Source organism: Chelonia mydas, chromosome 9, assembly GCF_015237465.2.
Source record: "Chelonia mydas isolate rCheMyd1 chromosome 9, rCheMyd1.pri.v2, whole genome shotgun sequence".
In the NCBI taxonomy this organism is placed as follows: Eukaryota; Metazoa; Chordata; order Testudines; family Cheloniidae; genus Chelonia; species Chelonia mydas.
The window spans coordinates 64880019-64890127 of NC_057855.1; the positions used below are offsets into that span (position 1 = coordinate 64880019).

Genomic DNA, 10109 nt, shown 5'->3' on the forward strand with positions numbered 1-10109 from the left:
GCTTGGAGACTCAGCAATGCACCCAGATGTGCCTGGACTTGTGTTTTCCAAGCACATGGACCAAGGGTATAAAACAGGCAGAGTCGACACATCCTAGGCCCTTCTCCTGCCCCCACCTATGCTGCAAGCAACCAAGACACTGAGAAGAAGACAGGACTCCAACAGATGAGACTGGCCCAGGTTTAAGGAACAAACCTGTGTATTAAGGACTGCAATATCCAGTGGGGTGAAAAAAGTTGCTGCCCAGCCTAACAGGGTTGAGAGTTTAGACTGCCTGCTTATATTTTATTTCTTTTGGTAACTAGCTCTGACTTTTTGTCTATCACTTAATATCACTTAAAAGCTACCTTTTATAGTTAATAAAATTTAATTGTTTATCTTTACCAGTGAGTTTTTATGAAGCGTGGGGCAAATCTGCTCAGGTTTGACAAAGGCTGGTGTATGTCCACTTTCCATTGTTGAACTGGTGAACCAAGTAATAAATTTGCGCTGCCCACCTTGAGCAGTGCAGGACGGTATATTCCTGAGGTACAGTGCTGGGAGCTGGGGGGATTTTGCTCTCGCGCTTTTCTCTGTGTGATTCATGAGTGGCTCTGGGAGCACTCATGCAATATAGCTGGGTGTGGGGCTCCACATGCTGTTCTGCTGAGTGATAACAGTGCCTGGAGGGGCTTGCTGCTGATCACTAGCAAGGCATTGTGAGAGACAGCCCAGGCTGGAGTGAGTCCAGGGGGCACAGCAGTCCCACAGTCCTAGGCTGTACCCCAGGGGAGCCTATCACACTAACCTCTGAGATTTTTCCTCTCAATATTTTCCTCTTCCCATCCTCCACCCTTGCAGATCATCTTATATAATAAAGTGCTGTTTAAAAATATGTATTTTTCCTTTTGTAAAATAGCTGTGTATCTAAAAAACATGAGTACAAACTTATTGCACAAAGTGGACCACCCGTTAGATGACTAAGACGGAGGCAGTACTGTAGGTGGGTGACAGGGTAGCACAGGCAGAACCAGCAGGAAAAGGAGCTTAGCTGCAGAATCTAGGGGAGTTTCCTTCACTTTGTGGTCCCCCAATCACTCAACAAAATGAAACAAAACAGTGCACAACACCACACTCTCCTCCCCACAACTCCTTTCAGTCACCTTCCTCCCTTGCCCCCAGTCAGTCCCCATTGCCCATAGATTGTGGGTCTACACAGGTTGGCTCAGGCCCCTTTGTGCAGATCAGTACTAGGACAGAGTGCACGCTTGTCCCTAACCCATGGATGCCCAGATTCACAGTACACGTACAGAGCCAAATCTTAAATTGCACAAAGATCTTGCAATGCAGCTGAACTGTAAAAATTAGTAGCAGTATTTAGCCCAAGACTGGGCCACACACGCTTATCCAGGGCAAAATAGAAGTTACTTGTGCTTCCTTGTGTATTTTAATAAATCACATATAATCCCTATTACAATAGAGTAAACAGGACCACAATAGGCAAATTAGTCATGACTGGTGATCTGATCTCCAAATCCTGTAATTTACCCATTGAAGTACTGTCTAAAGAATTCAGTACTTTTGGAACTTGCATCACAACCACCCACTTGGAACGGACGTTCCCTAAACTAGGAACAATAATATCATAGCATTGGAAATTCCGAGAAGAAAATAAAATTTGACCTCTTCCAATGTTGTATTGTTGTAGCCATGTTCAACCCAGGATATCAGAGAGACAAGGAAGAAGAAAATACACAGATGGGCAAATCTCCACCTATTCGTCCTGGCAGCAGCAAGGACAGCAAGACAGCAGTGCTACACATCAATCTCCAAATAACCCTTTTGACAAAAGTGCCCACGGTCTGAGTTCAGGATAGTGGGATACTAAGAATTTCTGTGATCTGGGGGAAGCCCGAGCCATTATTTTCCTTCTACAAGCCTTTTTAGTGTTTAATTCATTTTTCTGATGGCAATATAATTTGTATTGACACCTTTTTATTTCTACAATTCATTGCAGGCTCTTCAAAGGCTTATGCTGAAATCTCTCTGCCATAATGACAGTGGCATCAAATTGGCATCATAATAGATTGTCTGTGGAGTTGTATCCTTACATATTTCCCCCCATTTAAATCTCAGATTGTAAAGACACCATAACTGGGTCCCCATAGACTCCTACTGAAATCAGTACAAAACAGTTAACATTAGAGACACTCCAGATTAAACTGAATAGAAAGTCAGAAGCTATGTAGATAAGAACAGATTCTGAAAAGTAATTACTGGATATGCTTATGTTTTTAAAATAAGTCTGTTTTTAAAATATCCCACAAAGAAGCTAGTTTGTGTTAAAAAAAAATGCTACCTGGCAGCCTGATACATGCTTTTAAGTGAGAAAATGTTCAGCTAGAACATGTTAGACACCGGAAACCAAAACATGTCAGTAGATAACTAGAAAATTGTTTAATAGTAGAGTGAAACTGCCAAATGGAGAGAAATGTTCAGTTAGGGCCCAAATGTGAGACAAGCTAGTCTACCTGACGTCAGTGGGGACTACACAGATGCCTGATACGTGTTTGCAGGATTCCAAGATTATAAAGCCAGAAGGGATCACTGTGATCATCTAAATCTGAGCTCCTGTATATCACGGTATCCAAGGTGAAAGGGCACTGGAGTCAGTGGATTTACACCAGGGACAGATATGGCTCATTATGTCTGAGTGCCACAATTTGGGTCCACAAAAGATACTTTTTTAGCTGTGCTACATCATGCATGTCACATGCAATTATTTAAGTTCAAGAAGCCAAGCTCCTCATTCCAAACGACAGAGAATAAATACTAATGCAATGGAGGGTTGTCTGGCAGGTAAATTTCTAGGCATGTATACTACCTAATTACAGCCAGGTCAAGGATAGCATCACTGAGTTCTGCATTTTAAAAAGGAATTATTTCAATTTCAGAGTTATGCCAGAATGACATCGTTCATTTAGCAGAAAGGACCTCAATCTGGGTTATAATCAGAGTTGGTCTTTTCTGGCAAACAAGGACTGTTGTATGAAGGAGGCGGGTGGTGGTGGTCAGGGACTCTCTCCTCCGGGGGAGTGAGTCATCTATCTGCCGCCCTGACCGGGAAAACCGAGAAGTCTGCTGCTTGCCAGGGGCTAAGATTCGCAATGTGACGGAGAGACTGCTGAGACTCATCAAGCCCTCGGATCGCTACCCCTTCCTGCTTCTCCACGTGGGCACCAATGATACTGCCAAGAATGACCTTGAGCGGATCACTGCGGACTACGTGGCTCTGGGAAGAAGGATAAAGGAGTTTGAGGCGCAAGTGGTGTTCTCGTCCATCCTCCCCGTGGAAGGAAAAGGCCGGGGCAGGGACCGTCGAATCGTGGAAGTCAACAAATGGCTACGCAGGTGGTGTCGGAGAGAAGGCTTTGGATTCTTTGACCATGGGATGGTGTTCCATGAAGGAGGAGTGCTGGGCAGAGATGGGCTCCATCTTACGAAGAGAGAGAAGAGCATCTTTGTGAGCAGGCTGGCTAACCTAGTGAGGAGGGCTTTAAACTAGGTTCACCGGGGGAAGGAGACCAAAGCCCTGAGGTAAGTGGGAAAGCGGGATACCGGGAGGAAGCACAGGCAGGAACGTCTGTGAGGGGAGGGCTCCTGCCTCATACTGAGAATGAGGGGCGATCAGCAGGTTATCTCAAGTGCTTATATACGAATGCACAAAGCCTTGGAAACAAGCAGGGAGAACTGGAGGTCCTGGTGATGTCAAGGAATTATGACATGATTGGAATAACAGAGACTTGGTGGGATAACTCACATGACTGGAGTACTGTCATGGATGGTTATAAACTGTTCAGGAAGGACAGGCAGGGCAGAAAAGGTGATGGAGTAGCACTATATGTAAGGGAGCAGTATGACTGCTCAGAGCTCCGGTACGAAACTGCAGAAAAACCTGAGTGTCTCTGGATTAAGTTTAGAAGTGTGAGCAACAAGAGTGATGTAGTGGTGGGAGTCTGCTATAGACCACCCGACCAGGGGGATGAGGTGGATGAGGCTTTCTTCCGGCAACTCGCAGAAGCTACTAGATCGCACGCCCTGGTTCTCATGGGTGACTTTAATTTTCCTGATATCTGCTGGGAGAGCAATACAGCGGTGCATAGACAATCCAGGAAGTTTTTGGAAAGTGTAGGGGACAATTTCCTGGTGCAAGTGCTAAACGAGCCAAGTAGGGGGGGAGCTTTTCTTGACCTGCTGCTCACAAACAGGGAAGAATTAGTGGGGGAAGCAAAAGTGGACGGGAATCTGGGAGGCAGTGACCATGAGTTGGTTGAGTTCAGGATCCTGACACAGGGAAGAAAGGTAAGCAGCAGGATACGGACCCTGGACTTCAGGAAAGCAGACTTCGACTCCCTCAGGGAACGGATGGGTAGGATCCCCTGGGGGACTAACATGAAGAGGAAAGGAGTCCAGGAGAGCTGGCTGTATTTCAAGGAATCCCTGTTGAGGTTACAGGGACAAACCATCCCGATGAGTCGAAAGAATAGTAAATATGGCAGGCGACCAAATTGGATTAACGGTGAAATCCTAGCGGATCTTAAACATAAAAAAGAAGCTTACAAGAAGTGGAAGGTTGGACATATGACCAGGGAAGAGTATAAAAATATTGCTTGGGCATGTAGGAATGAAATCAGGAGGGCCAAATCGCACCTGGAGCTGCAGCTAGCAAGAGATGTCAAGAGTAACAAGAAGGGTTTCTTCAGGTATGTTGGCAACAAGAAAAAAGCCAAGGAAAGTGTGGGCCCCTTACTGAATGAGGGAGGCAACCTAGTGACAGAGGATGTGGAAAAAGCTAATGTGCTCAATGCTTTTTTTGCCTCTGTCTTCACTAACAAGGACAGCTCCCAGACTGCTGCGCGGGGCAACACAACATGGGGAGTAGATGGACAGCCCTCTGTGGAGAAAGAGGTGGTTAGGGACTATTTAGAAAAGCTGGACATGCACATGTCCATGGGGCCGGACGAGTTGCATCCGAGTGTGCTAAAGGAATTGGCGGCTGTGATTGCAGAGCCATTGGCCATTATCTTTGAAAACTCGTGGCGAACGGGGGAACTCCCAGATGACTGGAAAAAGGCTAATGTAGTGCCAATCTTTAAAAAAGGGAAGAAGGAGGATCCTGGGAACTACAGGCCAGTCAGCCTCACATCAGTCCCCGGAAAAATCATGGAGCAGGTCCTCAAAGAATCAATCCTGAAGCACTTACATGAGAGGAAAGTGATCAGGAACAGTCAGCATGGATTCACCAAGGGTAGGTCGTGCCTGACTAATCCAATCGCCTTCTGTGATGAGATTACTGGTTCTGTGGATGAAGGGAAAGCAGTGGATGTATTGTTTCTTGACTTTAGCAAAGCTTTTGACGCGGTCTCCCACAGTGTTCTTGTCAGCAAGTTAAAGAAGTATGGGCTGGATGAATGCACTATAAGGTGGGTAGAAAGTTGGCTAGATTGCCGGGCTCAACAGGTAGTGATCAATGGCTCCATGTGTAGTTGGCAGCCGGTGTCAAGTGGAGTGCCCCAGGGGTCGGTCCTGGGGCCGGTTTTGTTCAATATCTTCATAAATGATCTGGAGGATGGTTGGGATTGCACTCTCAGCAAATTTGCGGATGATACTAAACTGGGAGGAGTGGTAGATATGCTGGAGGGTAGGGATAGGATACAGAGGGACCTAGACAAATTGGAGGATTGGGCCAAAAGAAATCCGATGAGGTTCAATAAGGATAAGTGCAGGGTCCTGCACTTAGGACGGAAGAACCCAATGCACCGCTACAGACGAGGGACCGAATGGCTAGGCAGCAGTTCTGCGGAAAAGGACCTACGGGTGACAGTGGACGAGAAGCTGGATATGAGTCAGCAGTGTGCCCTTGTTGCCAAGAAGGCCAATGGCATTTTGGGATGTATAAGTAGGGGCATAGCGAGCAGATCGAGGGACGTGATCGTTCCACTCTACTCGACATTGGTGAGGCCTCATCTGGAGTACTGTGTCCAGTTTTGGGCCCCACACTACAAGAAGGATGTGGATAAACTGGAGAGAGTCCAGCGAAGGGCAACAAAAATGATTAGGGGTCTGGAACACATGACTTATGAGGAGGGGCTGAGGGAACTGGGATTGTTTAGTCTGCAGAAGAGAAGAATGAGTGGGGATTTGATAGCTGCTTTCAACTACCTGAGAGGTTGTTCCAGAGAGGATGGTTCTAGACTATTCTCAGTGGTAGAAGAGGACAGGACAAGGAGTAATGGTCTCAAGTTGCAGTGGGGGAGGTTTAGGTTGGATATTAGGAAAAACTTTTTCACTAGGAGGGTGGTGAAACACTGGAATGCGTTACCTAGGGAGGTGGTAGAATCTCCTTCCTTAGAAGTTTTTAAGGTCAGGCTTGACAAAGCCCTGGCTGGGATGATTTAATTGGGGATTGGTCCTGCTTTGAGCAGGGGGTTGGACTAGATGACCTCCTGAGGTCCCTTCCAACCCTGATATTCTATGATTCTGTGATTCTATGATTTAGTTTGTTGTATGATATAATCTTCCTCTACCTTTCCAGCTAATATCAAGTACTATAAAGAAGGAATCACAGATCACCTTATGAGGGTATAAATTTACTGGAGTCTCTTGTCATTGGTATGTTCAAGGTAGATGTGGAAGAAATTAGGCCTGTATTTGAAGTATGTAGCCTCTAGCCAGTATAGGGAGGGTGAAAAGGTAGCATTGAGAACTCAACCAAAAGGCGGGTAATTGAGAAGACAGAATTGTACATAGTATGTGCAAAAAGTTGTACATGAGATGTGGTTTGTGGCATGAACCATTATGGCAGGGAAGATTCCCCTACATTGGGTAAGGTCTATAGTGCTCAAGTCAGTATTTTGACTTTTCTCTGGAATATGTGGGAGTGTATTTGAAAGTTAGAAGTGGCACATTGGTGGGAGTAATGGTTCAGAGTTAAGGCTGGTGTTTGAGTCAGAATACAGCTCTCTGATAAGGGATACTGAAATTGCTGGTGCAATCTTCCAGTTTTATTACTTTCACACAGTATATTGTTCAACTGCATTTCAGCACTTGCACACTAATTTGGTAGAATTACAATGTTCTGGAAAATGTTGTCCTGAATTTATCAATATTTATTTACAACCTTTACACTGTCTTAAAATATTTTTTCTAGCATTTTTTTTTTAAATTGTCCTTTTAGTTCCCAGAGAGAAAGGTATCTTTGCAAAGATAAGTCACTTACAGGAAAGTGGGTAATTTTTTTCTAAGATGCATGTGTTTACTATGTATGGAATACATCAGGGCTAAACCTCCCGAGCCTTCCCATTTTTCAAGTTCAAATAAAGTTCACAGATTTTTGGAAAAAAACTCTGAGATATTCTATTTGAACATGGAATTGAGCAGAAGCTTTTTCTCCCCCACACAGCAGTAGGGTGTCACCTACAATTCTCTAATGTGAACAAACACTATAAATAATAATGGTAAGGACATAAAGGAAACCTTGAAGTCAAATGATCTCAGAGTTCTAAAGAACACTTGGATAAAGTTGCATTATTTCAGCTAACAGTAGAAGCTGTAGAAGAAACTAATTTGGTGTACATGTAATGGGTCCAATCATGCTATGAACTTAAAAAGGGATATTGGTAAATTGGCTAAAAGCCTAATTTACATGTTGTAAAAGCAGATGTTACAAATCATGATAGCATTAGAAATATTTAATGATGGTTATTTCCATTTTAATATTTCCCTGAACTAGTGGAAACCCAAACTTATTAGCATTTTCTTACCACAGCAATTCTGAACCTTTTCTATACCATGACCCAGGTTTCAAAACGAACAAAAAAATAAATTAAAATGGGGGAGCGCTCTCAAAGAGAAAAAAAAAAGAGGTGGTGGCGGGGGGGGGGGGGGGGGAGAGGAGGAAAATATGTTACAAGGACACCCTGAACCCCAGTAAGAACCACCAGGTGGAGAACCCATGAGCTAGTCCTCTGGAGAACCTGGCCTATGTCAATAACTGACCAGTCTAGTTTCACTATTCAAGCTGTGGAGAAAGTAAACATCATCAGTGGTGAAAACGTATTTGATTTTTAACATTCTGCCACCTTCAGTAATGTCAAGTGTTGTCAGTAACACAGCAAAGGACATTTACAAAAGGTGATTTTATCTTGCCAGTGTCCCTTTACATGTTAGAGAACTGCTCCCTTGTAGGTAAGAACATTCATGGCTCTGTAAAAGTTCACAAATTGCCCTTTCACATCATTCTGGGACTCCCACTTGAAAGTCTCTTTAATATTAGGTGACCACATTTGTGTTCCCAGCTACAGCACATTAGCCCCTTTACAGCTAAATTCAGTGTCAGACTGGCTATATCCATACACAGCAATCACAAAACTAGAAAGATAACAGAATTCCATAGAATATAAAACTAGTTTTTCAAATATACTACCAGAACACTGTCATGAAAATATATTAAGTCCCATCTGAAAAACTTTTCACATACTTTGTGTCAGTTGTACAGGCTTTCACCAGAGCAGAGCAGAAAAGGTGACTGCACCTCTTCTGGGGCTATCTTATTTCTGTGCTTCATGCTGTTAAATGACCCATGCTAGAAAATCAGTGATGTATTCATTTCCCCAGCCAATGCAACTTTAAGTAGGGACAGGCTGCACAGTTTGACCACTATTTCATGCTGTGTTGCATGTAATACGTTAATATTTAGCTTGTCTATTAGCCATGCAAGAAACCTCTACAGAACTAGTAGGGATTATTAGAGATTAAATTTAGATCTGTGCCAAAATAAGTAAGGTCAAGATGTTTTCCCCCTCTTCTTTTGAAAAAAACAAACAAACCAATCACTGTCTCAGAACCAACAATCAAATAAACAGGTTATGCAGATGTTTGAAATTATATACACTGAGGCTTTGGGAAGAAACTACAGCAACTATATCAGCAAGCTGTAAAACATGCTGCAAATATTTCTTATAATTTAAACATTTATCTGCAGCTCCCACTACTGCCTTTTAAGCATTCCTCTTAAATTCTCTCTTGTAAAAATTGTGAGGCTGGGAATACATTTTAAGAAAATATAGTAATGTATCAAAGCAGTTATAAATAAAAAAATAAAGTGAATAAAGAGAGATATCGAATGGAGTTTTATGTTCTGAAACATAAACACTTGTTACCTTTTTACACTTCCAGGATACCATAATATTTTATGAGCTATTAGGATCTGCGTATGAATGACAGAGAGAGAGCTTTTCTTCCTCTTTTATATGCATTTGCATTTTTCCCCTCCTCCCTCATATTTTTTATACTGTTCTTAAATAAATATGGCATTTCCCCCCAAAAACAAGTTCTTTTTCAAGAAAAAGCTAACTCTATCAAGTACCTCCTTTTGCAGACTGCAGCAGTTTTACTGAATGGTAAACATTCATTAGTATGCCCTGATATGCTGACGATCTTACTGACAATTCCCAGAGTGTTCCCTCTTTCATAAACAGATTGTTGATGGTTGATGCATAATCCATCTAAGTATTGGAACAAAAGGAAAAATATCACACAATGTATGCAGGGCAGTGCAGAAACTGAATGCCAAAAAATGCTACAGATAGCAGGAGACAATAAAATACATTATTTGACTATATACATTTCTTGTATTTACTAGCATTATTCATGAAGAGATGTAAACTGTTCTGTTTTGTCACTGGATTTATTGTTCTCAGAACAGATGCTTGTCAAATGTTTTTTAAAGAATGTTTCATTCAATTTAATATAAAATTAAGCCACAGAAAACTACACTGCAGTGGTATTGAGGATTTGACTCAATTGTTATGTTTGGGTTGCTCATGCGCCATGGAAAAATATTGAGAGAGTTTTCATTTTGTGACGCGTTTGTCAGACTCAACAAACTTGAGCATCACTGAGTTACCTGCAGCACTGCATCAACTGGTCATAACGTACCATGATGATCTTGTGTCCAAAATTCTGTAAGGGGTCAAAGCAACAACACACTGTGAAATGCCCTTATGAGACAATGTTTTATAGGCCCCAAGTGCAATTTGTGGACAAACTCTTCAGAGCAACATGCATCT

General features: G+C 42.8%; 1 long non-coding RNA gene across 1 annotated transcript in view; it reads right to left on the reverse strand.

Moving 5' to 3' along the window:
• LOC119567136 overlaps positions 1–8669 on the reverse strand; it is a 138998-nt gene extending 130329 nt beyond the window's left edge. Inside the window, exon 1 of the long non-coding RNA XR_005226918.2 lies at positions 8519–8669. This is a non-coding gene — a long non-coding RNA (uncharacterized LOC119567136). The remainder of the gene's footprint in view (positions 1–8518) is intronic.
• Between the last annotated feature and the right edge of the window lie 1440 nt (positions 8670–10109).